At 34.5% G+C, this 27,718-nt stretch overlaps 1 pseudogene; it reads left to right on the top strand.

Moving 5' to 3' along the window:
- Nucleotides 1-6,113: 6,113 nt before the first annotated feature.
- LOC131486308 (NADH dehydrogenase [ubiquinone] 1 alpha subcomplex subunit 3-like) lies at nt 6,114-6,416 on the top strand (annotated as a pseudogene).
- Nucleotides 6,417-27,718: the final 21,302 nt, after the last annotated feature.

The raw sequence follows: 27,718 nt of genomic DNA, 5'->3' as shown, positions 1-27,718 counted from the left end.
ACTAAAATTGAAATAAAAATTACATGCTGCCAAAAATATAAGTAAATAAAATAATACATATTGCCTAAATGAAACTATATTCTATCAATACACTAAAATAAATTAAATCTATTCTCTATAGCTGAATAATATCTATATTTAGAGTGGTTTCAAAATCATAATATGTCAATGAACATTCTCATACAGAAATCCTTGTGTTCATTAACTCTGCTTCTTCAGGATAAATTAATAAAATGGAATTTTTGAGTATAAATCTGCAATTACTTTTAAGATTTGTGATATGTGTTGCTATGTTTAAACTCCTACTAGGGGTTTCTTGGAGGCCCTCATTCATCAGACTCATAAACAACCTTAAATAGAAAAGATAAAATGATACCAAGCATTTCTGAAATTTTAATATAATATCTCATTTAATTTTTAAATCTTTAATTTTATTGGCCATGATCAGTTTTCATATTTGATTTGCCTGTTAACATAGGTGGCAAGTTTTTTTTTTTTTTTTTGGAAGGGGGCTTTTATTCTAAATAGGATTATTTATTTACTAATAGCATTAATCATTTTTTCATATTTGTCCAATTTAGCTCTCACTTTATAATTTATCTTCATAATTTTGTTTATAATATTTTTGATGTTAACTTGCATAATATTTAAATTATTTTTAATTATAATGTTATATGGTATATTGTGCATGATTATAAATATTATATCAAAGTTACAAAGTGGCTTCTGTTAGCAGTCTCCAGTTCTTCCTTCTTGGTAATAATTATTCATTTTTACTAAAATCTGTTACTGTTATAAATCCTTTTGGGGAATAAAATAAATAAGAACAAAAAATAAAACAAAAACAGTGTACTATATGCATTATACAAGAAAACATCAAAATATATTTTCAAATATATTTCATTTATATTTAATATAAATTTACCATTTTACTATGCATTTCCTATTCTTTCCCAGATTTAATTTTATTATTCCACTTTTCCTCTGTTGTCAGAAAGATTCTATTTTCCTATTTGTATTTATAGTTACTCTAAAATTAAAACGATGAATTCTTTACTTCTTAAATTATAATATTGATATTTTCCCCTAACTGATAATAAAGGACTTTAAAAAACCATAAGCTATTTATCCCTCCTTTCAATTTTTATTTTTCTAGTAAATTTAATATATACTCTGATTTTCCCAAAATATCATTATTATTATTTTGTTTTATACAGTAGATACTCATTTTAATTTACCCATATATGTATTTATGGGTATTTGGGGGTTTGTATTTTGTTATTACTCCTTATTTCATTAATCTCTAAACTATCACCTGGTATCATTTTACTCATGCTTAAAAAAGAACCTTAACTGTGGGTGCTGTATTGGTGAGTTACTTCAATTTCTGTAAGTCTGAGTAGATCTTTATATCATTATTTGTGAAGAAAATTTAACTGCATATGGGATTATAGATTGGTAATTGTTGTCTTTTGCCACATTCAAGATATTTCATTGTCTTTCAGCTTCCACTGTTACTTTTCAGAAGTTATCTCTGAGTCTAAAGACTTTTGTTTGGAAGGTGATATGTTTATTCTTCTAACTATTCTTAAAATGTCTTTTAATCTGGGTTTTTACAATTATTCTGTGTTGTTGGGTTGTGAATTACTTTTTTTATGCTTTGAGTTCATTGCTGTCTTGAAATTGATAATTTAATTCATTGTGGAAACATATCACCACTGTTCTTGCTCTCCTTTCTTGATCCCCTAAATATATGTGTAAGATTTTTCATGGTCTCCTACCCTCTCTACTGAAATTTTTTTCAGGTTTTTTTTAAAAATATTTTTTAATGTTTATTTATTCTTGAGAGACAGAGCACGAGTGGGGGAGGGGCAGAGCAAGAAAGAGACACAGAATCCAAAGCAGACTCCAGGCTCTGAGATGTCTGCACAGAGCCCCATGCAGGGCTCGAACTCACGAGATCATGACCTGAGCTGAAGTCAGACACTTAACCACAATGATATGACCACAGCCCCATCTGACAGCATGACTAAAAATTCAGGAGAGATCTGGAGCCAAAATCCACTCAACTAAGCCACGCCTACATTTCTGACCCACAGAAACTGTGATATAATAAATGCTTATTGCTTTAACATACAAACATTTGGGATAACTAATACAGTCTTTTCTCTCTTGGTTTATTAGATGTTTGTCCTGCAATTTCTTTGCTCAAACCCAAGTCCACACTTGACCTCTGGACTGTCTCTTCTCTCTCTCTCTCTCTTTCTCTCTCTCTCTCTCTTTTAATGTTTATTTATGTTTGAGGGAGATAGATAGAGAGAGAGAGAGAGAGAGAGCAGGGGAAGGGCAGAGAGAGAAGGAGATTCAGAATCCAAAGCAGGCTCCAGGCTCTGAGATGTCAGCACAGAGTATGACATGAGACTTGAACCCATGAACCGCAGATCATGACCTGAGCCACAGTCAAACACAACCAACTGAGTCACCCAGGCGCCCCTGGACCATCTCTTCTCTGTATATTTCCTGAGGCAAGTTACTAAATGTGACCTCCCTAGTCACACAAATCACCCATCTCTCCTAATGTATTCCCACCTGAATTTCAGGGGCATTACTAGTAAATAGGGTGAATGTTCCCCCCACCACACTTTGTTCTCAAGCCCCACAGATCTCTCTGCTTTTTCCAAACGAAATCTCCTTTCCTTAAATTACTAAAAATTTCTACCTCGTCTTTGTACTTCGGGACACATCACATGATCTCAATTGGCCTAAAAGTTCAGAAAAGCCTTCTTTACATCTGATGGTTTCCATTTTCAACTCTACTATAGCATATGAGGAAAAGAGTCACAGACCCTGCCTCAGTTTTATACTGATTGAAAGGGAAATTATACACACACACACACACACACACACACACACACACACAAACAAATTAATGATTTCACTTTTGCCTCAGAGCTATTTTTCTTATGCTAGGCTCTAGACTCACTGAATTCTATAATCACAGTACACACTTCTCTTCAGGAAATGGCTTTGCATTTGTGCTCAAAGTTCTCTCAGTTTAAGAGTGAACTTAATACTTTGTTATTAAAAAGCTTCAATGTTGTGACTTCACCCTTAATGAGTTATTCATTGTGATCCATCTCCAAGTGGAATGTATCTTTCTTTGTCAATGTACATATTTATAATAGTTTTACTTTATAATTCAGACAGAGATCACATTTTTTCTGTGATTTGGCATGTCAGAAAACTTCTTACAACCTTTACATTTGCATCACAAGCCATCAACTATCAAACACTTTGTTCCTATGATCAAATGTATCTTTCTCTGTAAAACTCCACGTCTTATAGCACTTAATATTTAAAACGTGATGTTTGAGGATAATCATATTTTCTTTTATACATAAACTTACCACCAGGGACTCAAGGAAAAGACATATTTCGGTCCACTTGGCATCTTCAAAATTCCGTCCACTGGGTTTGGTATTGGCCTTGTAGCTTAGTCCTTCCATTACATATCTAAAACCTTCCTCATAGTTGTCTTCTGATGCCAACAATCCCTCTGTGTAAAAGTGGGCTAATTTTTATCTATTGTATAGCCAATTCTTATCTCTCAGGCAAACAGTGCTATGTTTTCTACATCCTTCTAATTAGTCTTTTCTGTGGTCTCAGGAAGATGAATTACAATATAATCTGTTTCCCTTTCATTCTAGTCCTGCAGGCCTTGATTTATGCTAATTACTGTTAAGAAGTGTGAGGATAAATCATATTTTTGCAAGTTTTCATTTAATGACACATTGTCTTTGTCCATTCAGGCTGCTATAACAGATTACTACCGACTGTGTGGGTTATAAACAACAGAAATTTATTTTGCACAGTTCTGGAGACTGGAAACACCAAGATCAAGTTGCTGACAGATTCTCTGTCTGGTGAGAGCCCTCTTCCTGGTTCGTAGACAGCCATGTTCTGTCTCTTTTATAAGGACACTAATCTGATTCTTGAGCGCCTCACTCTCATGACCTAATCACCTACCAAAGGCTATACAGTACCATCAATTGAGGATGAGGTTTCAACACATGAATTTTCCAAAGGTCACAAACATTCAGTCCACTGCATGCATATGCTGCAGACTTCTTCCATTCTTTGCTCCTTTATAGTAGCAATATCATCAATTTTTAGAAACAGGTCTTTATTAAGATAATAGTGGAGAAATTTTAAGTTCCTTCAATGATGACAATTTAATTTGAGTCATTCAGTTAACTAATGAGAAAAATTTTTGTTCAAAAATTACCTAATCATTAGGTGGCTAAGGAATTCCATCTCCTTGAACCCTGGATATAAAGGTAAGGTAGAGATTATTGCCTGGGAGTGACAGTGAAAATATTCCTCCCATTGAGATTAAATCTTTTTATAGAAGGGTTTCATCTTCCTCATCTACCTGATAATTAACATAAACATAGTTATAAAAAAATTACTGCTTCATCATTTGAAAACAAGAAGCTATTTGATCAAATTAATGGCAAGTAATTTAGAACCAATAAAAAATTTAGGATAAAAAACTCTTAGAATCTGTTGCCATGAGAACCTCATACGTGAATGATTTTCAGTTTGTTGACTTTTAATCAATTATATATAATGACCACTGTCACTTAAAATGTATTCACAAGAAGATGTCTAGATTTCCACAGGCCTAAAGAGCTAAGTTATCACTAATGTGATGAGCTTTGTTTTATATACAGCCAACAGAAAACATACCCTTGCAACTCTCATAAGAATTTAGGACTCAAGAGCTATATGCACTCATAACTAAATTTTTAAAGCCTTTTTTAAAAAGTTTATTTATCTATTTTGAGAGACAGAATCCCAAGCAGGCTCTGCAATGACAGTTGGGAGCCCGACACAGGGCTCGAACTCATGACCATGAGATCATCATAACCTGAGCCAAAATCAATAGAAGCTTAACCAACTGAGCCACACAGGTGCCTCATAACTGTATTTTAAACATTATTTTAGGAACGTACTCTAGATATATTTGACATGTTCCACTGGTTTTGCAAATTTTTTTAATTGTTCATTCCACTCATTCATTAATTCAATAATACATCTATCCACCCAGAATGATTATTGAGGCAAATAGCCACTAAGTGTCCCCAGGTAAGCTCACATCTTGGAATTCACGCCCTTGTGGGCTCCCCTCCTGGTATATGGACTAGACCAAGGGACTCACTTCTAATGAATAGAATATAGAAAAATTGATGTCACTTCCAAGACTAATTAGAAAAAGATTGTGACCACTTCCAATAGACTATGCCTCACTCTTCCTCTAGGAGCCCCTTATTCTGGGAGAAACAGGATAGCATGCTATAAATAGCCCTATGGTGAGGCTCATGTGCCAAAGAGCTGATGTTTCTGGCCAAATGCCAGTGACCATCTCAAGGTAGCCAACAGCCAAATGAATGACCTTGGAAGTGAATCCTCCCCACTGGCACCCAGAGATAATCACAACACTGGGCAAAACCTTGATTGTATCCTCATGACAGATCCTGAATCACAGGCATCTCTACATGGTGCTTGGATTCCTGATTCAAAGAAACTGTGAAATAATAAATGCTTGTTGATTTAAGCTGCTAATTTTAGCTTAATTTGTTATATAACAATAAATAACACAGGTAAGTACATGAACTCTGAAGTCAAATGATTTGTGATGGATTCCTGGTTCCATAATTCCTGGTATCTTTACCTTGGGCAATTTATAAACTCTACCAGTGACTTTGGTTTTCAAACAAATATAATAATAATAGTACCTCTCACATCAAGTTCTTTTCACTAAAAAACTGAAGTATACATACAAAGAGCTTAGAGTGGTGCCTGATCAACAGTAGACAATAAATGTTAGTTATTAAAGCTCATTCATTTGAACAATAATATAAACGTAGTAAAATCCTTCCAATTAAATCTGTGAAACTGACCATGTGACATAATAAATGGGTCTTAGTGTTCTCTCATTTGCTAAGTACCAATTCTGTGTCAGCCATTGTGCTAGGTTCTGCAGTGAATAAAGGGAGAAAAAAAGATACCTGCATTCAAGAATATTACTTCTGGCCACCACTGAGTGCAAGATGTTTGGGAGACTGGCCAGTTTCCTCAAGGATACCTGGGCCAAGGAGCTGGTGCTGGTCATGTCCTTCATCATTGGGGGCCTCACTATAATTCTGCCCACCCTCAGCCCTTTCACCAAATACGCCACTATGATCAACCAGGCCACGCTCCTCAAGTATCCAGTGCCCATCTGAGATGACGGGAACATACCCCATGTGCCGAGCCACCCCCAGAAACTCCAGGTCTCAAGCTTGAGGTGGCTAAAGAAATTTGAGAGCACCTCCAGTGATATGGAGGAGGCCTCCTCCCCTGTGGCCAATTAAATGTGAAAAGCGACCCCTCCTCTCAAGAAAGAATATTATTTACAAGGGAAAGAGAGCCAAGAAAAATAAACACAATAAATAAAATGTATGATATGTTAAATGCTGATAAGTACATAGAAGGAATATGTACCATGCATATTTTGATGACATCTCAAAATCTCATTCAATTTGAAATATTGTCTAAATGTCCTTGTGATTTTCTCTTTGACTAATGAGTGGTTTAAAAGTGAGTTGCTTAATTTGCAACCTGTTTAGAATTTTTCCAACATTTTTTTACTGATTTTGATTTTTTTGAACTCATTTTTATTTATTTATTTTTTTAGTTAACACACAGTGTGCTATTAGTTTCAGGTGTACAGTTTAGTGAATCAACACTTCTATCCAACACCCAGTGCTCATCACAAGTGCACTCCTTAATCCTCATCACCTATTTCACCCACCTACCTAGCTTTGGGAACCATTAGTTTGTTTTCTATAGTTAAGGGTCTGTTTCTTGGTTTGCCTCTCCCTCTCTCTCTCTCTTTCTCCTTTTCTTGTTCATTTCTTAAATTCCACATATGAATGAAATCATATGGTATTTGTCTTTCTCTGACTTACTGATTTCGATTTTAATTCCTTATAATCAGAGACAATACTCTGTATAATTTCAAATCTTTTAAATTATTGAGACGTCTTTTTTATCACTCCATATGGTCTATCTTATTAAATAATCTATGTATGCTTTAAAAATGTTTATTTCATCCTTTTTGAGTATGGTGTTTTATAAGTATGTGCTAGGTTATAGTGGTTTATGGTGTTTAAATTTATTGGTTATAAGTATATGCTAGGTTATATTGGTTTATGGTGTTAAATCGTCTGAAAAATGAATGGTAAAACCTCTAAATATGTTTGTGAATTTGTCAGTTTCTGCATCATATATTTTGAATATAATTATTAGTTTCATCCACACAGGCCTTGTTATGCCTTTTTAATGAATTTACTAAATGTGGCACAACATTTTGCCATTGGTAATAATCATTGTCTTAATCTTATTTTGCTTGGTATTAATTTAGACATGTTAGCTTTACATAAGTGATCCTATTATTTTGCTTTTAACAATATTTAAAGTTTATCTCTTGTGAACAGTGTATTTGAGTATTGCATTTTTTAAACAGGTAGATAATCTCTCACTTTATTTGGACTGTTTGGTCCGCTTAAATTTGGTGTAATTCTTTTTGTATGTTTGGGGTTATAACTACCATCTTGCTATTTGTTTTCCACTCTTTTAAGGTCTATCCTGTTTCTAATATGAAGTCACTAGTAATTCATAATGCTGTTCCTTTTTTTTTCACTGTGAATGGAATGTCTATAAATTTATGTCTTTTAGCACATTTGAAAATTTTGCTCACTAATTCTTCGAATACCTTGTCATCCCCAAAATGTCTCTCCTCTTACTCTAGGGTTTTAATTTACATTGTAATAGACATTTTGATATTGTTGCACAGGCACTAAAGTTTTGGTTACATTTTTTCTTAATCTGTTCCCTGTTTTTCAGGTTGGATAATTTCCATAATTCTGTCTTTAAATTTTCTGACTTTTTCTTCCTATCACTCTAATCTGCTGCTACATTGATCTAGTATTTGTTTTTAATTTCTGGAGGGTGTGTGTGTGTGTGTGTGAGTGTGTGTCTGAATGTGTGTGTAAAATTTTCTCTTGATTCTTTTTAATATTTTCTATTTTCTACTCAACTAATCCATTTGCTCATTTATTAAAATGTGTTTAGTATCTTTTATCATAGCTATAGTATTCACTTAATAACTATTTCTATTACTCTAAAATTTAATTCATCTCAAGGTCTATCAAAATTAACTGTCCTTTCTCCTCTGTTTGAGTCATATATTTTCTTTTTCCCCCTACATGTCTAATAACTAGATTGTACCTTTGATATTGCAAATGATTCATTGCAGAAACTGGATTCTTATTGTAATGGCCATATAACTGTGCCTAGAATTGAAATAAAATATCTATCTCTCTTGTGGTGGGAAACAGCAGAAATCTGTCTTCAGTTTTTGTAGCCTTAACTGTGCTGCTTGGAGTTTTCCTTAGTCATGTGTGTTTCACAGATTAAACCAATTATTTAGCCCAAGAAACAGTAGTCTTCTATAGCTCTCTTCTTTAGAAATCCCACTTTACATCTATGATGGTCATCTTGACTTACAAACACTTATTTGCATCACTTCAACAATGACTTTCTAGGGGCGCCTGGGTGGCTCAGTCGGTTAGGCAGCCGACTTCGGCTTAGTTCATGATCCTGCAGTCCGTGAGTTCAAGCCCGGCGTCGGGCTCTGTGCTGACAGCTCGGAGCCTGGAGCCTGTTTCGGATTCTGTGTCTCCCTCTCTCTGACCCTCCCCCGTTCATGCTCTGTCTCTCTCTGTCTCAAAAATAAATAAACGTTAAAAAAAATTTTTAAAAAAATGACTTTCTATTGGGATTTAGCCACCTCTTCTGAAGCTACCTGGGGCCTTTCCTTAGTCAAAAATTCATATAAATGGGAAACTTATCCAATGTTTCTTTCTTTTCCTGCTTTGTATTAGTTGATTATTCCTGTAATAGTTGATCATGTTATTTATTTTATCTCATTTTTGCCTTTTTACTTATTTCATTATTTTTTGGTTGTTCTTAGGTTTTTATACACATATTTAACTTATTAGTATCTACAATAAAATAATATCATATCATTTCACATATAATGTAAGGACCTTACAAAATATACTTCTTTTAGTCCCTTCCCATACTCTGAGATATTAGTGTAATAGATTCTATTTTCACAAGCATTTTATATCTCACAATGTATTATTCCTATTGTTTTGTTATTGTTTTCAACACTCAGTTATCCTTTGAAGAAATTATTATTGAATATTATAAAAATTATTATTGCACACATATTTATCATTTCTAGTGCTCTCAAATCTTTCATGTACACCTTGGTCACCATCTGGTATCCTTTTCTTTTTGCCTGATGAACTTCTTTATACAGTTCTGGATTATGTACAGTAAACTTTTCTGACAGAATAAAGGTTATATCTTCTATATTACCTTTCTTCCAACTATGAACGTATAAGCAAGATCTAGCCAGTATGCAATTTCTAGTTGTGCCTTAATGTGATGTGTCATGGCCACCACTTTCTTTTCCTCTTCCTAACTGGATATAATGATAGCAAAGGCTGGAGTGGTTATTGCACTCCATGAAATGGAAGTCACATGTTGAGAATAGAAAAGTAACAAGTAGGAGGGAGCCTAGGATCATGTTGAATTCTAACATGGAAATTCAACAACAAAAAATTCAACTTTTATATGAAAATGATATAAATGTCTAATTTACTTGTATCATTGTTAATTTTGACTCTCTGCTTTACCAAGTGAAATGATATCCTATCCAATATAGAATTTAGTACCTAAAAATGGAATGCTGACATAGTAAAATCTGAAATACATAGCATAGCTTAGCAGGTGAACACTGGGCATCAAGGACACATTCTGAAAGCCAGTGATTGCTGAAGAGCCTGTAATGTCTTCTAAGGTAAACCATATAGAGAACTATAATCGTGAACTATAGAGAACTATAATAGAGAACAATAGAGAACTGTAATTCTAGGGGAAATAATTGGTAAAAATTAAGAATGTTAGGGCACATGAATGTTTTTGTTCCACTTTTACAAAAATCCTATAAAACAGGGATGGATTTTTAGTTAAATCTAAGCATTATGCAAGATATTATGCAATGAACTTTGGAAAGGATGCTCTTTTGTCTACAGCTTAAATTCCAATATGACTGAAGTCTATAAGGGTGGGAAAAATCTTAACCTCACCTGAAGCTAATATAAAAGATGGTTCTCAAGAAATAAGATTGTGCCCTTAAGCCTTTCTGAAGCATCCTCCAGTAATTGTTTTCTACCACATAATGGGAGCCAGACAAGCAGCATACTTGAAATAAAGGTATTTTTCTTTCCACTCAAACCTATTGTTTCAGATGGCCCCAAGTTATATGTGATTAAGTTCAGTGACTCTGATGGGCAAGAGTCTAGTGAATGAAAGACCAGAGATTTAAGACTTTCAGTGATTTCTAAATACAATTAACTCAGAATTTACCAGAGTGGCCAATAGACAGGAACCTAGTAAAGTTTTGAAGAAATTATATTGCCAAAAATACTACTAGTTTTGCTGGAGAAAGCCTGTGATGTTGGACTTCTAAAATAACCTCAAAGAGAACCCCAAAACAGACTTAGAAAATAGATTAAGAAAACTGGCCCCAAGTAAGTCATACTCTTTAACGCCCACTTCAGAGTAGCCAGAGAAGATAATGCACAGAGAACAATCTCACATTAGGTTAAGTTACAAACTACAGAAGAAAATGGTTGAGGACATACTGCCCAGGAAACATCATCAGTGGTAGCCAGATGGGCTATCCAAGAAACTCATTTTACTTCTGGAGTTCGTGTGTGTATATGTGTGCATGTTTGTGTGCGTGGGGGGGGGGGGGTTGTCTTAGCAATTTTCCCATTACAGAAATTGATCATTTAATTCATTGGTGAGACTTAGTGTTTCTCATTCTCTTAATGGGAGTTTGAATTGCAAATATTCTATTCCTACCTACCCATTGTATTGTGTGTTGGGTATGCATTTAATCTGTACACACGTCCATCAAAAGGGAATCATATATGGACCTGCATATAAGCTAGAAATCCAAGACTTTGTATTGTAACTAATAAGTTTTTGGTACTTGGAGATTATCTACTTTAGGATAGGGTTGAATGTAGTCTGTGCAAGCAAACAAATATGTGCAAAAATACTTCACAGTCCAGATGTGCTCATTTGACATAGAAATAGAAATTTAGTTGGGTAACAGCCACCACGAGAAAAAGCTGTATTGTCTGACATCCTTTTTATCAGGATTGCCATGTGACCAATTTTTTGAGAGACAATATACAAATGGATAATACCAGATCAATATGGCATTGGAACTTGACTCACAAAATCTGCAGCAACATCTTGGGAAGCCAAACCACAAAGTCTGTGGCAATTGGCCCAGAATAGTCAGGACTCAGTCAACCATTTCTGGCTTATCTGCCTTGTTTACCCAGCATCCAACTCAGGGTCAGTCACACAAAATGAAATCTATACTCCAAACCAGTCACATAAGATGATCACTTCTAGCTGGATTGCCTCAACTTCTCTAAGCAAAATATCCAATCATACCTGAATCTTTCCTTTTATTCACAATAAAGCTTTCTCATCCCCCTTCTGTCTTTGAGTCTCTGCTAAATGCAAGTGATGATGGCTGACTCCCTGGTAAGAATAAATACCCTCTGTTTTTTTTTTTTTTTTCCCCCTCGGGTTATCTATGTTTATTTTCACATTCTGATCAATGGGAAATGTCAGGTACAGTTTTGATTGGTTCCTCAAAATAAATATTTTTTTTTCTTTCTTATTCTTTCCCCTTTGCTACTGGTTGAACTGAGGCATGATATAACATGATTGCAGTAGCAAAGCCACATGATGTTGAGGTGGCAGATGGGACTGGTGAAGAAAAGAATAAAACAGTCTGGAGAAAATAATTTCATAAAGACCCTGGATCTCATAATTGATAAACAAAGACTTCTAGTCTACCCGTAATTCCTTCCAGAGTTCTTCAAAGTACATTAATTCTTAATAAACATAAATAACTATTATACTGACAATTCCTACTTCTAAGACAAGTACTAGAGTGCCTGTCACATTTTGAAAAATGTTTTATTGCTATAACGTACAGAGAGACAAGATTAGGTGGTAAAACGATTTCTCAGTGTATTTACTGAAATTTTAAATTCTCTCCTACTGATATATCCCACAGTAGAGTGTGATCAAAATAATCTGGCTTTATAGTGACAGAGTCTATAAAGCATTTGATGAGTACTGTCCTCAGATTCTTTCTTTGTTACTTATCTATATAATAGGACAACTTTGTGGCAAACTACCATAAGAGAAAACCACTAATGCTTATAATTTTAATATTTAATTGTACATAATTTGTTTTCCACAAATACTGGCTTATTTAAACATAGAAAAAACATCACATGAAATTTGATGCCACCTCTTTTCAAACATAGTGAGTGTTACTTTATATAGCATGTTTTGGAGTTATTGGGCATGAGTTTGGTAAACTTATGCTAACAAATAGTACGCCATTTGTAGTAAAAACATGCTTGCTAAAGAATTAACTGTCCTGAATTTTTTTTTTTAAATGTTGGATATTACTTTTAAAAATTCAATAACATAAAACGGGAAGGCGAGAAGAGAATCAGTGGTATAGTGTCTTTCTCCATATCCAGGTATTTTGCAGGTTAATTTTTATATTAATCTGACTTATTGATGATTTGATTTTGTCAAAAGTAGAGTTAGATATGTAACTGAAGCATTTAAAACAAAATATTTAACCCGAGGATCAGAAATATCTATGTACCTGTTTTAACTTTCTAAAAGGAAAAAAACCTGTATTGAACTAAATAAGGAGGAAGTACAAATTTTACCTCCTAGATTAAAATAAATTGCGGTGAAGGTTTGGAAGTATAAAGAAAAATGATAAAAGCTGCAAGGGGATGAACTTACAGAAGTTTAACGTTAATGGATATTTTTGGGTGACAGAAAGGAAACTCCAGTGTGAACTGATTAGTTTCCTCTTACATAGGGAGTTTCTTAGGCAGTTATTATCACTTATCCTCCATTTCCATGGAGAAGCTTTAAATGAACCTGACAGACACTTACATCAGGTATATATGAAGTTCTCAACTGTCTGCTTCTATAGCAGACATGTCATGATAGCATCTCCAAAGAGAGAATAGACTACACAACCTACTAGGGAAAAAAAATGTCTGCCAACATACAGCAGTTGAACAAGATGGATTCGCAAATCTCTTTTTACCTCAAGATTTTATATATGTATTTTTTTCACAGAAGTTATAGCAGAATGAATTGCATTAAAAGCTGTATCCACAGAGAACACAGCAGGTAGTTTGCCACAGGCTTTTACTTCCACAGCTATAACAGTCATTGTCTATCTTGACCCTTTCGTTTGAAAAAAAAAAAGAAAAAAGAAAACCTTAACTTTTTGTCGTATCTCTGTAATATATAGTTTTTACACTATCTCAGTAGATAGGAAACCCCCATACATGAACTCTCTTTTAATGCAGGAATGGAATTCGAGCTAGCATGAAAATCAATGTGTTCTGTTCTTGGTTATGAAGCTGTCAATAGTATCCCTTGTTGGTTCATGATTTTTTTTTACTTCATCATACATTGGTCTTTTCGTTAAAATTCAGTATAACAATAACAAAGTTATTGTTTGCAGTGAAAGTTTGTAGTGAAGAGTGGAGGAGTGAAAAAGGAAAGGCATTTTCATAAATCAACAATGATCCAGGGGCAATCTTATGGAAATCTGCCTCCTACAACATGTTGATTTGAGTCTCACATGAAATTGTGCAGGAGTAAATTATTCAACTTGAGAAAAACAAGTTTATTTTGATAAAAGAAAAAAAAGTAAAATGGAAAGGAAATAACCTTATAGATTACTATACGTGGCAAAATATTTTCTCCTAATAGCTTCAAAATAAAAAAAATGTTTTATATTAATTGCCTCAAGAATTATTCATGATGTCTCTTGTCTGTTGGGTTATTCTTGTCTTACCCAAAGGAAGTACAGCCTTTCTTTCAGTGGCTCTCAGGCAGTGGAATGGAATGGGTGCCATATACTGTGGCCTTCAGCTGTCCTAGAATAGTCTTCTTACCTTCCATCTAAAGGGGCAAATGTCCCCTGATGTGACACAGATGGGCAATTTCATAATAATGAATTTGAATAGACCACCATTGCTTTTGAAATCTATTGACAAAATATATTAGTATGATGGGGCAATTATGTAATAACAGACCCTTCTAAAAAAAAAAACCTTGATTTGTAGTGTTTGCCATTTTCAGTGGTGTAAATATTCCCAACAATGTTGATTCCAGATTAACAGCATATCACTGAACATTGAGGAAAAATGTGCAGTAGCATACTATTGTATTTTATTTATAATGTACTGAAACAATAGAAAACAGCCTTGAGAGTATAGATAATAGAAAGTGGTAAGTTGGAGGTTTTTAAGGAGTTACCTCTTTAAAAATATAAAGTGTATATCTAAACAATTTAATTTTTAACAATCAGTTTGAAAATACTGGAAAATTAAAAAAAAAGTCTTATCAGCCGGTATGAATTGGCTCCAGCTTATTATTGAATACAGTCACCCTCTCACATATATGTACACACACACACACACACACACACACGTATACATAAAACCACATGTGTACTATGTATACATGTCTTAATCCAATCTACTCTATTACAGATTTTTTTAATGTTTATTTATTTTTGAGAGAGAGAGAGAGAGAGACAGAGAGAGAGCGTGAGCAGGGGAGGGGCAGAGAGAGAGAGAGAGGGAGACACAGAATCCAAGCAGCTCCAGGCTCTGAGCTGTCAACACATAGCCCAATGCGGGGCTCCAACTCACAAACTGCAACATCATGACCTGAGCCGAAGTCAGAAGCTTAACCGACTGAGTCACCCAGGCACCCCTGCCCTATTATAGACAAATTGTAGTAGTTAGCTCTACGTTTAAAGTCTATAATGTCAACTACTTTAGGGATAATCTGGTGACCAATATTTAAAAAAAAAAAAGTGGGTCATTACAAAATAGTATTTGCTTTGGGAGACTTTCTTAAGCGCTTAAAGGATTATCCTTAAAGCACTTAAAAGACACAGAGCTAAATTTCCAAATATCCCGTGCTTGTTGCCACTTGAAACTAAGTTGAGGATATCTGAGTATACATGACATAAATAATGCTCTTAATTCTTAAAAGATCGTTCTGTCCCAAATTCCCAGCTGGGGTCCTATCTTGGTGTGCTGTCATAAAACTCTTGGCAAGTGTCCTTTTAACTCAATTTTTTTTCTATGAAATAAAATCCTCCTTGTTTGTTCTCTTTCCACTTGGCCTTCTTCTACCTTCAAATGCCCATGTGAAGAAGAGGATTTCCTAAGTAGATGGCATGCTTTCTTCAGTAAGAGATGGCATAACATTACATAGTAAGCAGAAGGCAGACATTTTGACTCCATTTCCTTTTTTTGTTTTTAATTGAAGACTCCATCAGAAAGGGCAATGGCTTTAGTGTTCTCTGTCACCTAAATGGCACCTATGGAGTTAAATTTAAGGAAGGGACATGGCATAAAAATAAAACTCTTTTTTTTAAATTAAGGTTTACTTATTTTTGAGAGGGAAAGGGAGAGCGTGCAAGTGGGGGACAGACAGAGAGAGAGGAAGACACAGAATCTGAAGCAGGCTCCAGGGCTCTGAGCTGTCAGCACAGAGCCCGACATGGGGCTCAAACTCACAAACTGTGAGATCATGATCTGAGCCAAAGTAAGATGCTTAACTGACTGAGCCACCCAGGTGCCCCTAAAAATAAAACTCTTAATTTTTTTCTTCATTATGTAAATACAGCAAGGCAAGGATCTGAAAAGTGAAGTAATTTGTCCAAGATTAAATAAAATATGTAAGTGTCATGTTTGAACCTGGGGATGCCTTACTCTAAAGTTCATTCTCCCACCAACTCTTCTTAATTTAGTTCTGTATTAAATCTCAAAGTTAAATGAGCACTGAGGGTTTTAACTGTACTGGCTTGAAATGTTAGTCTCCAAATATTCCTCATTTCAAAGGATCTCAATCAAATCTCAAAGAAACTGCAGTTAACTTTCAAGGAGAAACTCTGTGGGAAAAGACCAATGATATGAAATGATGCTAATGGTAAATAAAATAAAGTAATTAAAATTAATTGACAAAAAATCAGGCAGTTTAACGTTTGTTCATAAGAATATTCCTGTTATTTCATTATCCCATTCAATCAAAATTGTACAAATTAGATACAGAGATATTATGTAAGACAGTGTTTTCAAAAGTTTTAGAACATGGCCCATAGTGGGAAAAACAAAAAGAAAAAAATCCTCATGTCAGGACAGAGTACATATGCACATACTAAAAACAAACAAACAAACAAACAAACAAAGTGTCCCAAAGCAATGCTTACCATTCTTAGGTACAACTTACCCTATTTTATCTATTCTATTTCATTCATTTTACAATACTGTTCCGACCCACTAAATTGGCTTCATGCCTACTAATAGATTACAACCCACAGTTTGAAAATCATTTATGTAAAGGGTCTAACACTTACAGCTTTGGTAAAATTTTCTACCCTATCTTTTAATCTTATGTCATCTCATAGAAAAATAGATGAAGAAATCCTACAAATTACGTAGCATCAGTTCTCTGTTTCTTCCTTCACATCTAAATATAGTATTACTTATTTATATTCTTCCTACGCAATGCCCTAAATTCATTCTAATTTCTGGTAGTTTTTATTGATATGCTTTCTTCATTTTATTGGGCAGAAATGTTACTCAAGAACTTTCAGTCTCTCATCCTTGATCTGAACTCTGGGGTCTCACACAAGTCTTCTTTTCCTTTCCTGCAGGACACCTTCTTAACAATTGAAGAAGTCTTTCCTGTGTCACTCTATTTCTTCAAGAATATAAGCACCTAGTTATTTAATATCCTGCAGATAACACAATCTTGAGTATTTGCATTCTCCTGGCCACTCTTCCTGGAGTTCACTCTAATTCATTTATGTTCCAGTTAAAGCACTTTGCACAGAACTGAGCATGATTCTGAAGGGTTGTATCTCACTAACTCCCTTTAACTTTAACTCTCCTAAGATCCAAAACATTTATTCATATATTCCTTTGATATCTTCTTCATCTACTTCCTTTTTTACGTGTGAAAAATTTATTATGGGACATAAAATGCAGACTTCAACTATGAATTTAGAATTGATCTTCTAAGTTATTTTCAAATACAGCATGCAAAAAGAATCCCTAGCTCACCGTTGTTAGATCATGTCAGCCAACATCCAATCTTTCTCCAAAACATATGACTCAGTAGGATCTGTTTATTACAGGCCTGCTTAGATTGTCTTTTGGGGTTTTTTTTGTTTGTTTTTTTGTTTTTTTTTTTTTTTTTTTTTTTTTTTTAGGCTGAGTGCTAAAACTAGTAAAGAATCATTTTCTGTTAATTGAACTTTTTATTGTAGCTGAAAATCTTGTATACTGACCTCTAATTTTCTTCTCTCCTCAAAAAGAAATTTCTGAAACTCTCTACTTGATGATTTTACTTTTGGGTGAAAAAAGTTTGTACCAGATGCATCTATTGGGGTAGAGTGGTGCTGTGGGGAAATTCAACTGATAGATAATTCTAAGAATTAAAAGAATTAAGATAAGATGAGATTAGCTTAGAAAGACTAATCAAACTTTAGCAGGTGAAAAGTGGACCTGAATCGTATTACATATTTTCATTCATTTAACACCTATTTTTTGAGTACCTAATTTGTGTTTTGTTGTTGTTGTTGTTGTTGTTACTTCTCACTCAGGCCAAACTTTTTTTGTTAAAGCTTGCTTACTACTAGAAGACTAAAGGATATCACCATTTTCTGATAACTTTCCTGTATTTTGGAGCCTTTATTTTGTGAATCTATACTGGTCGGAGGTCACTGTTACATTACTCTTTTTTCTAGGAAGTGGATTTTAACTTGAGATGGCTTGAAATAGTTTCTTCTTTCTATTCCCCAAAATTAGCTACAAGATTGCACCATTACAATGCCTTTTCCAAACTCATTATTTTCACCTGTCAGTTTCACATGCCACAATTTAAATGTCAGGAGTTATTGGGTCTAAACAGAATAATTAAATAAGCATTGAAGTGACAATTGGATTACGGTAGAGTCCTAGAAATTTCAGAGAACAGCTTTGATAAGTAAAGCATGGGCATTCCCTAATGTGAGAAGACTCCATGACTGTATCCCAGGTTTCAGGGAAGGAGAACAGGCTGAAAAGAAATTTTGTGGCATTACATATTCAAAGAAAAAAGATATTAGTTTCCATGTCCTTGTTTGAAGAAAGAAGGGCAACTTTATTAGCACAGAATATATAGGAATAAATGTTGATATACCACAAGGTACTAAAATGTATTTTGTTTCCTTTAAATATTGTATAAACAGGGTGAAATAGGAAGTGCACCATAAGGCATGGTCTCTTAGTTACAAAGAAAATAAACAAGCAATTAACAATAGACAATAGTGCCTTTTTTCCCTTTCACTTCCCTTAATGTTTTTCTTGATGTGAGAATAGAAGTGCCTCTTGTTTAATCAAAGCTTTTAAAGCAACTTCAGATGTAGTCTTTTAACTTAAATTCCATACCCCTTCTCCTGTCATCCCTTCCTTTCCAAAATCCCCAACACCCTATATCATGGTCCTATTCTGATATTAATCTACCAAATTCTGAGCTTTGAAAAATCCTTTCCTTTCTAATAAATAGCTTATCACATCATAATCTTAGTCTACAGTATTATTTATTCCCTCTCTCCTTCATTGATACTGGTCATAGATTTTTAGGAAGATGGTTGGAGAACAAACCAGAGGCTATAACTTATTGGTCTCCTATACTGGAAGTACCAATCATTCACTAATTGACCAAACCACACTTACACTACATGGTTATCTCTCAATAATGCAGTGACCTGTGGATAGAGCATAAAACATTCTCTCTGACTATTGAAGTATGAAATGTAATTCAAACAATCAAAATTGATAGATTACTCAAAACACTACTTAAAATAATTCTTGCACATAAGACTTAAGTTCCAACCAGTGAATATTTATTACACAAAGGACCATGATTCTTAGATTATACAGAAGAATGCCTATTTGATCTCATGTCCATTTATGTACTTCCCCTATTCTGCCCCATATATTCTGCCTTGTAAACTACATTTGCCTGGTACCTTTGTGTATTCTCTTTGAAATTAGATTTGATAGATGAGAGGCGCTGGCAAGACACTGGAGAATAGGAATTTCATGCCCTCACTGTTTCTGTTTTGGGCTGAATCTCCCACATTGTCTACATTTTCATGGTGGTTTGAATCCCCCATGAACAGCCCTTCCATTCATGGACACAGCTCCCACTGCGAGTGCCCGCTGTTGGTTCAGCTTCTTCCAAGTGAAGACTTCAGGTTCTAGTAGTACCCTTTTTGCCTACTCTTCCACCTCTGGACAGGTAGGAACTAGTATTTTAATCACGGATTACTTTACCACTTTTCGGGGATATTGATCTTATAAGATTTGTGGTTATTAGTGTGTTTATTCCACATATTGAACTAATTGGAATGGGATTATTTTCCTAACCCGACCTAGAGTGACAGTGTTTTGAAGGTAATCTGTATGCCTTAGTGAATCTCTGTGAGCTGCTGGGTTCCAAATTCAGTTAGATTCTTTGGCAAAGCACTTTGGAATGATAGGAAGAAGGATCTTTTTCCACTTTGTTTCCATTCCCGTAGCTGGAACACTACACATTTCCATTTATCTGAATAAAGCCTATGACAGTTTATCACAGACCTTATACCAAAATCTATTATGTTAACAGCTAAATGCAGACTCTCAAAATAACGATCAGAGGATGAGATCATAAAGTCCTACCCTTGACTAAAATAGGTCTGACTTTATGACTGATATACTTGTAAGCTGGCATTGTGATATTAAGCAAAGAGTTTGTCCTCACTTCCTATTTCTTGCCTATGAAATCAGAAAGATGTCTATTAAAGGAATTTTGAATGTAATTAATTGAGATATATAGGCACTGCAAAAATAATATACTGTTAAAGAAATTTAAGACAGATATATGATAAAATGTCCTTAAGAAAAGAAAATTCTTGACTTGAAAACTATTCCTATTTTGATTAGTCCTTCTAAAGGAAAAAAACAAGCAATTTTAGGTCTATAAAATTTTTTCACATGATATTATTAAAAAGATATTTTTGGCAAGTCTAATTCTGTAATCTTTCTGCATGATGATTTTTAACCTTCTTAAACTTTATGTCTGTATTATTCAATGCTACTTTTCAAGCTCCATCAAAATTCAAGAGAGTCATTCAGTAATTTTTTTAAATGCATTTAATTAAACACTCAAAGTTCTGCTTTTTCACACCAAAGTAGGTTTAAAATACCTACACCCAATGATGAGAAGTCAGTTCTTTCCTAAGAATAATTTCATTGACCAATAAACCAAAAGTCTTCATCAGAATTTAAGTATGCGAAGTACATCTAATGTATCTCACCTGGCATGGTAGTTGCTAACTGGTAGACATATCAACTAAGTTTTATACAGAAACATTGTACCCAAATTAATAATTTGGAAGATATATATGTAAACCTGTGATGCAATAGCATAATCTTTATACCAGCTGAGTGGCACATACATTAAAGAATGTAGACCCTTTAAATGTCCCCAATGACATCAACTTCTATGAAGGTGCTCCTAAGTATGTCCTGACCAATTCAAATGTATTGCAGTGAAATTCAGTTAAAGTCCCTCTCATTGCCCCTGATCTGGGAAAACCTTGATCGCATGCTGGATCTCTGGGCCAACAAGTTGCAGTTTCTGTGCTATTTTTGGTCAACCTTAGTGGTCTACATACTGGTAAACAATGAAACAACAGTTGGGGATGGAAAGTAGAAAGTTTAATCAAGGACACTGGTGATTTTATTTTTTCCTGGCCAGGATAAGCCGTGTCTGCTCTGGGCTGCAGCCAGCCTAACCAACCACAGGTCATGTCTCCAGAATCTCCCACAGACACTGATGCTTTTTGAGGCTTATAAGAACCGACATTTTATTTTCTGCTTTTGCCGTCAATATCTCACATTGCCAAATAGCTAAAGAAATGCATGAGAGATTTCTTATGCTTACTTACACACAATTTCCTAGAGACTATTAGCTTCTAATGGCCCTTATTTTTGGACCCTCATATACCCCTCTGGTTTGACACTTGTATACCATGACACCATATAACTACCAAACTGTTGGATGCTGGTGTCATCATCTGCAAACCAATTTGTCCTAGAAGGAACACTCTGCACTGCGTTCTGTCAACTTTTCCAGACATAGTTTAGGTTTGCTACCATTAAGACAATATAAATTATAACTGAAATATACTAAGCCTTTAAGTAAAATTTAAGCCTTTCTTTAAAATTTATTAAGTAAAATAATGCAAACTAAAATTTGCATTACTATTAACAAATAGATGAAATACACAGTCTAACTGTAACCAACATCTACAACTGTTGATCTTGCTTAGAAAAGCGATTCTTACTTAAAAAATTAAATTGGCTACCGTTTCCAAGCAGCAGATGAGTAGGTTTGGATCTAATTTTCTGCTACTGCTGAGTTTAATCTCACGATGTCCTAATTTACCTCTTCACTCTCTCCTTCCATTGTGCCTTTCCGATTTACCATGACAACTGCTTTTCTATTCACTTCTTCTGCAATTTCTTTTATCTCATAATTTAGAATCCCCTTTGCTTTGCCTAATCATATTCTCATACTCAGAAGAAAAGTTATGTATTTAACCTTGTGTATCCCTTGGATTCTTAGAAGTGTCACTAGGACTTCATTTTCCAGAAAATGTCAGTGATATTTTTTTAGTTCCTGGATGTTAGAAACAGAAACCTTTTTGTTCAGATCTCTAAGATGTCTTAGAGAGGAAATAAGGTAAGGGATCAAGCACAGCTGTGGTGGATTAAAGTCGGCCTCAAATTCACTGCCATTCCTTCAACTGAGAGGGTCTAATTCTCTTGCTTTGACTCAGGCTTGCTATTAGAGACTTCCTTGACCACATACTATGGCAGGAATGTCACTCTGAGACTTCTCAGGCTGATTCATAAGAAGGCTTACAGATCCTGCCTGGGTTTCTGGGAATACTTGTTCTTGAAGCCCTCAGCCACCATGAAAGAAGTCTAGCTATTCTGTTGTAGAAACCTCATGACAGGCCCTGAGACCACATGGAGGAAAAAAAAAAACTGTGCCAGTGTTCAAGTCATCTCTGCTAAAGTGCCAGACATATGAATGAAGCCATCAGAGACCATCCAGACCACAAGCTAAACACCATTGAGTCACTCCTGTTGATGCTATACTGGAGAGAAAAGATCCTCCTGCAGAACTTTCCCTATTATTTCTAAGTCACAAAATAGTAAGATAAATTGAATGATTGCCGTATTAGGCCATTAGTTTTGAAGATAGTCTGTTATGCAACCATAGATAACTGGAACAAAATTCAACATCAAACATATTTGCTAAGCTCATTAGATGACCAATGACAATAATAAGATTGCTGCCTGACAACGATTACCTACAACCATGATGTAGGCTATATTTTGTATTTAATGATTCAAAATACTGTGGAGCCTGGAACAAATCATCTTGAAGTATCCAAATTACTATCTAAACATTTAAGTTATAGGGCACCTTGTATTAATGCCATTCTATTTTATAATCATTATAAATTTATTTAAGTCTTTTTTTTGAAATCAACAATTATAGAAGATTAGGAATAAGGAGAAATTATATTTAGAGTGAAAGTAACTCTATCCAAACACTCCAACTTCCATTCAAAATTTCCTAAAGGAACAAATGTGGGGTGTGTGTGTGTGTGTGTGTGTGTGAGAGAGAGAGAGAGAGATTTATGTCTACATTGATTGACTGATTGATTGACTGATTTTGTTGATTAGTGGGCTAATCTATGCCAAAATACAATCTCAGTCTCACTACGTGTTAGGTTCTCTGGAAATACAAAGTTTTTCACATCCTTATATTTTTAATTTTTATGACTGCACCTGCCAGTTCAAGAGCATCTGCTGGCATAAACTGTGCATCTCTGGAAACCAGTAAAATACGACAGAATAGCAGTCAGTGCCTAAGCAATCCTCTCACACCCTGAGGACATCACTGATGCTTCTTTTTGTTTTTGTTTTGTTTTGAATACTTATATACCTACAGAAACATAGGAATGTAACTGTAGACTACAACAAGAAGAGACTTAATTCAATAGTCAAAATTTCCTGCTTTTCATGGAAGCAGGAAAAGAAAAATAAAGAAAGCTTATTTATGCCAAGTGTCTTTGGTACAAATGAAGATTGAATTGTAAATGGGGCTCCCAGCAACCTAACAAAGAAGCGTAATGCTTTTTTCAATCTATTATCTAGGTCTTTACTCTCCCTTTCTCACCACCTTTAACCATCTATACTCTTAAAAATAACAAACCACCAACTAAACAAACCTTGTTTGGCAGGGGAGCACTGTGGAACTAATTGTAAATATATTTCTTTTACTCTATAAAATAAAAATTTGAAATAAGCAAAATATGAAACATTATATTATTTTACCATCAGCATTTAAGAATTTCTGACCATAATTTCTGTGAAATTAGCAAACATCTCTGACATCTACATGCTCCACTAAAATATGTTTAATTCTTTTATGTTAATTTGTTTCAAAATCAATCCATTTGGCTTCTAAATATGAGAAATGTATGAACTTTTAAAACACAGATATTAAAAAGTTTTTAAGACTATTTTAATAAACTGAAATTTAAAAGATACAAGTTGAAATAAAAGAAAGTCTATTGAATTTAAACCCCGGATGAAGCAACTGAATTCTAATGCAAAGATCAGATATATCTGAACAAAAACATAAAATGATGATTTCTCGAAAAGGAGAATTTGAATAGTTGTCCCTGGTGTAGTCTCTCTAAAACACCATTGAAAATACCTATGAAGTTACTAGAAATATAAAATAACCTTCCCTACAACTCATCAAATTCAACAACTCATCAACCAAATGAAAAATGTAATAGCAAGAACTTGAAGAAATCCCATTCTTGGCACATGCACCCCAATGTTTATAGCAGCACTATCAACAATAACCAAAGTATGGAAAGAGCTCAAATGTCCATTGAGGGATGAATGGATAAAGAAGATGTGGTATATATATATACAATGGAGTATTACTCAGCAATCAAAAAGAATAAAAACTTGCCATTTGGTACTATGTGGATAGAACTAGAGAGTATTATGCTAAGCGAAATTAGTCAGAGAAAGACAAATATTATATGACTTCACTCATATGAGGACTTTAAGATACAAAACAGATGAACATAAGGGAAGGGAAGCAAAAATAATATAAAAACAGAGAAGGGGACAAAAAACATAAGAGACTTTTAAATATGGAGTACAAACAGAGGGTTACTGAAGGGATTGTGGGAGGTGGGATGGGCTAAATGGGTAAGGGGCATTAAGGAATCTACTCCTGAAACTATTGTTGTACTATATGCTAACTAACTTGGATGTAAATTAAAAAATAAATTAATTAATTAAATAAATAAAGAAATCCCATTCTCACCTTATGCTAATTAAGAAAAACTTATTCAGTTACCATTCCATTAAACAGATCAATTACAAAAGTAATAAGAGGTACTCGCATCTCCCATGCTGCCTATACACACATTGAAGATTCCAGGGAACCTGTTACAGCACTACCAGGGAAACTGAATTTCTGTGTCTCTTAAATAAGGAGTCAGCATTTGGTTTCCTTCTGCCTGTTCCATGCCCAACCCCTTGATCTCTCTTACAATATGGTCTCTTGTTTTAAGAAATAGTGTTGCCTTCAAAACTACTGATGTAAAGGACCCCAAAGTATTATTTTGGAAAATCTTTGGGAAGAGCCAAGAGTGGATGGTTTTGATAATTTTTTTTATTTTTATATTAAAACGAAAATAAGAACAACAACAAAATCAGGGCATGGGGTTGAGAAAGTTTTCCATTTCTGGAGAATAGAGGATCACTAGGAGAAAACCATTTAAAACCCGGAAATTAACCTGAGTGTTGTAATAATCCACTTGCTGCTTTGTAATATGAGACCAAGATAACAATGGAGGATGAATTTAAAGAATTAAAATAATAACCATAACAAGTTTGAACCCAGAGCCCTAAGAATATAGACTGCAGAACCAGGAAAACTCTTCTGTGAAGATTCAAAATAATATGTCTCAGAAAAATTATCTGCTGGAAGATACCATGTAAATTTCACAAATAGAGACATTGAGATAATAGAAGGACATTGTAAAAAGTCAAAATAATGGTGTACTAGAGAGTTCCTCTCATAGGGAAGGACAGATATTTAAAAAAAGGAGGATTAATCTAGGGGATATGAAACCAGAGTGAACCATTAATGAGAAAATAATTTGTTGAAAAGAAGAAAAAAATAGTATTAAAAAAAGTAGTTCTTAAAGGAAACAACTTATTAAAGAAGAAATAATGAATAGAACAAGAAATAAATAAGAGAAGAAAATCCCCAGCATGACAAACTTAGGTTTTTAGATTAAAAAAGTTTGGGCATCAGATAAACTAAGTAAAAAAAAAAAAACAAAAAAAAACCACTTGTATCTTGGTGAAATTTATGAACTCATATGATAAAGAGAAAAATATATAATCTGTACAGAGAGAAGAGTTGATGTATAAAAGAAAAAAAAACATCAGCATAGGAGTCAACTTCTCATCCACAATACTAAAAACTAGACATCAGTGGAATTTACAGACCTCAGAAAAATAGCAGACTATATATCCTGAAAACTTTTCCAGCTACAGAACACCTAAAAATTCTGGATAAAATATTGCAATCATTCTCTTTCCACACAAATACAAGTACACAGGTTTTGGGTATTAAGAAAGTAAGGGAAAAGCAGCCAGTGCAAACTTAGTATGAACTAGGAGTTGCCCAGAAGATACTTGCTGACAAAAATCCTTAAGCTAATAAACACCTGGTAGATGGAACTAATATTTTTTTTTTCATTTTCTTTTTTCTATTTACTTATTTATTTTGAGAAAGAGGGAGAGAAAGAGAGAGAGAGAGGAGCAGAGAGAGGGGGGAGATAGAGAATTCCAAGCAAGCTCTGCACCATCAGCACTGAGCCCAATGCGGAGGCTCAGTCCCACAAACCATGAGATCATGACCTGCGCCAAGATCAAGAGTCAGATGCCTAACCAACTGAGCCACCTAGCCGCCCTGGAACTGACATTTTTGAGGACGCTGTAATGCTTTCAGTACACCATGAAAAAGATTAGAAAACCTTTTCCTCTTTCAAAATCATGTTTCTTGGCTGTGCATTTGGATTGGAAACTAAAGGGTCTCCCATAAGAATTTGTAACCATAGCTTTGTCCTGTGTATATTTAGGATTTGAAGGTTATCTCTATGATCTGAAAACCATGAGCTCAGAAATTATTTTAATGTGCTCTAGTCCACTAGGCCAAAGCAACAAAAAATTCTCTCTGGAGCAACACAGCCTAAACTCAGACTTAGGAGTTCACCCAAATGTGAAAACAGACCCCTGAATAAAGAAATGTGCATGAAAAAAACAAAAACAAAAACACAAAATAGACACAAATAAATAATTATCTGAATTAGACCCATGAGTACTTCGGATATGGATAAATATCTATGAAGATACAGATATTGTCATAAAGGAATATTAAATAAGTATATATGAAAGTTAATGAAATGAGAGGACTAAAAACATGAGCAAATAAATAAATTTTAAAAATGGCCAGAAAAAAATGAATTAGTAGGTATAGATTTTAAAATATTATTTTTAAGTTAAAAATTAATAGGTTAGAGGCACTTGGGTGTCTCAGTTGGTTAAGCATCTGACTCTTGATTTCAGCTCAGGTCATGATCTCATGGTTCTGAAATCGAACGCTGTGTTGGGCTCTGCACTGGGCCTGGAGGCTGCGTAAGATTCTCTCTGTCTACCTCTGACCCTCCTTCCTCAAAAAAACAAATGAATAGCTTAATTATATGGAAGATTAGAAATAATTGAATACAGGATTAGCAAATTAGAAAATAGATCTGAAGAAACTACCCATTTAAATAGAAGAGAAAATGAGGCACCTGGGTGGCTCAGTCGGTTGAACATCCGACTTCGGCTCAGGTCATGATCTCGCGGTTTGTGGGTTCAAGCCCCACATTGGGCTCTGTGCTGACAGCTCAGAGCCTGGAGCCTGCTTTGGATTCTGTGTCTACTCTCTCTGCCCCGCCTATGCTCATTCTTTGTCTCTGTCTCTCAGTAATAAATGAATGTTAAGAAAAAAATTTAAATATAAGAAAAACTAAGATATCGTGGTGAGGTGGATTGGGGGTTACAAAGTGTATGCTATTTTTTAATAAGGCAGAGATTTCTTCATCATGTTCAAACAACAAGTGAGCACTAGCTTTTAAAAGAGAGGTATGTGTCTCTCTCTTCTGATGCACATATGACTGAGA

Source organism: Neofelis nebulosa, chromosome 9 (genome assembly GCF_028018385.1).
Source record: "Neofelis nebulosa isolate mNeoNeb1 chromosome 9, mNeoNeb1.pri, whole genome shotgun sequence".
NCBI lineage: Eukaryota > Metazoa > Chordata > Mammalia > Carnivora > Felidae > Neofelis > Neofelis nebulosa.
This window is presented reverse-complemented; position numbering and strand designations above follow the sequence as displayed.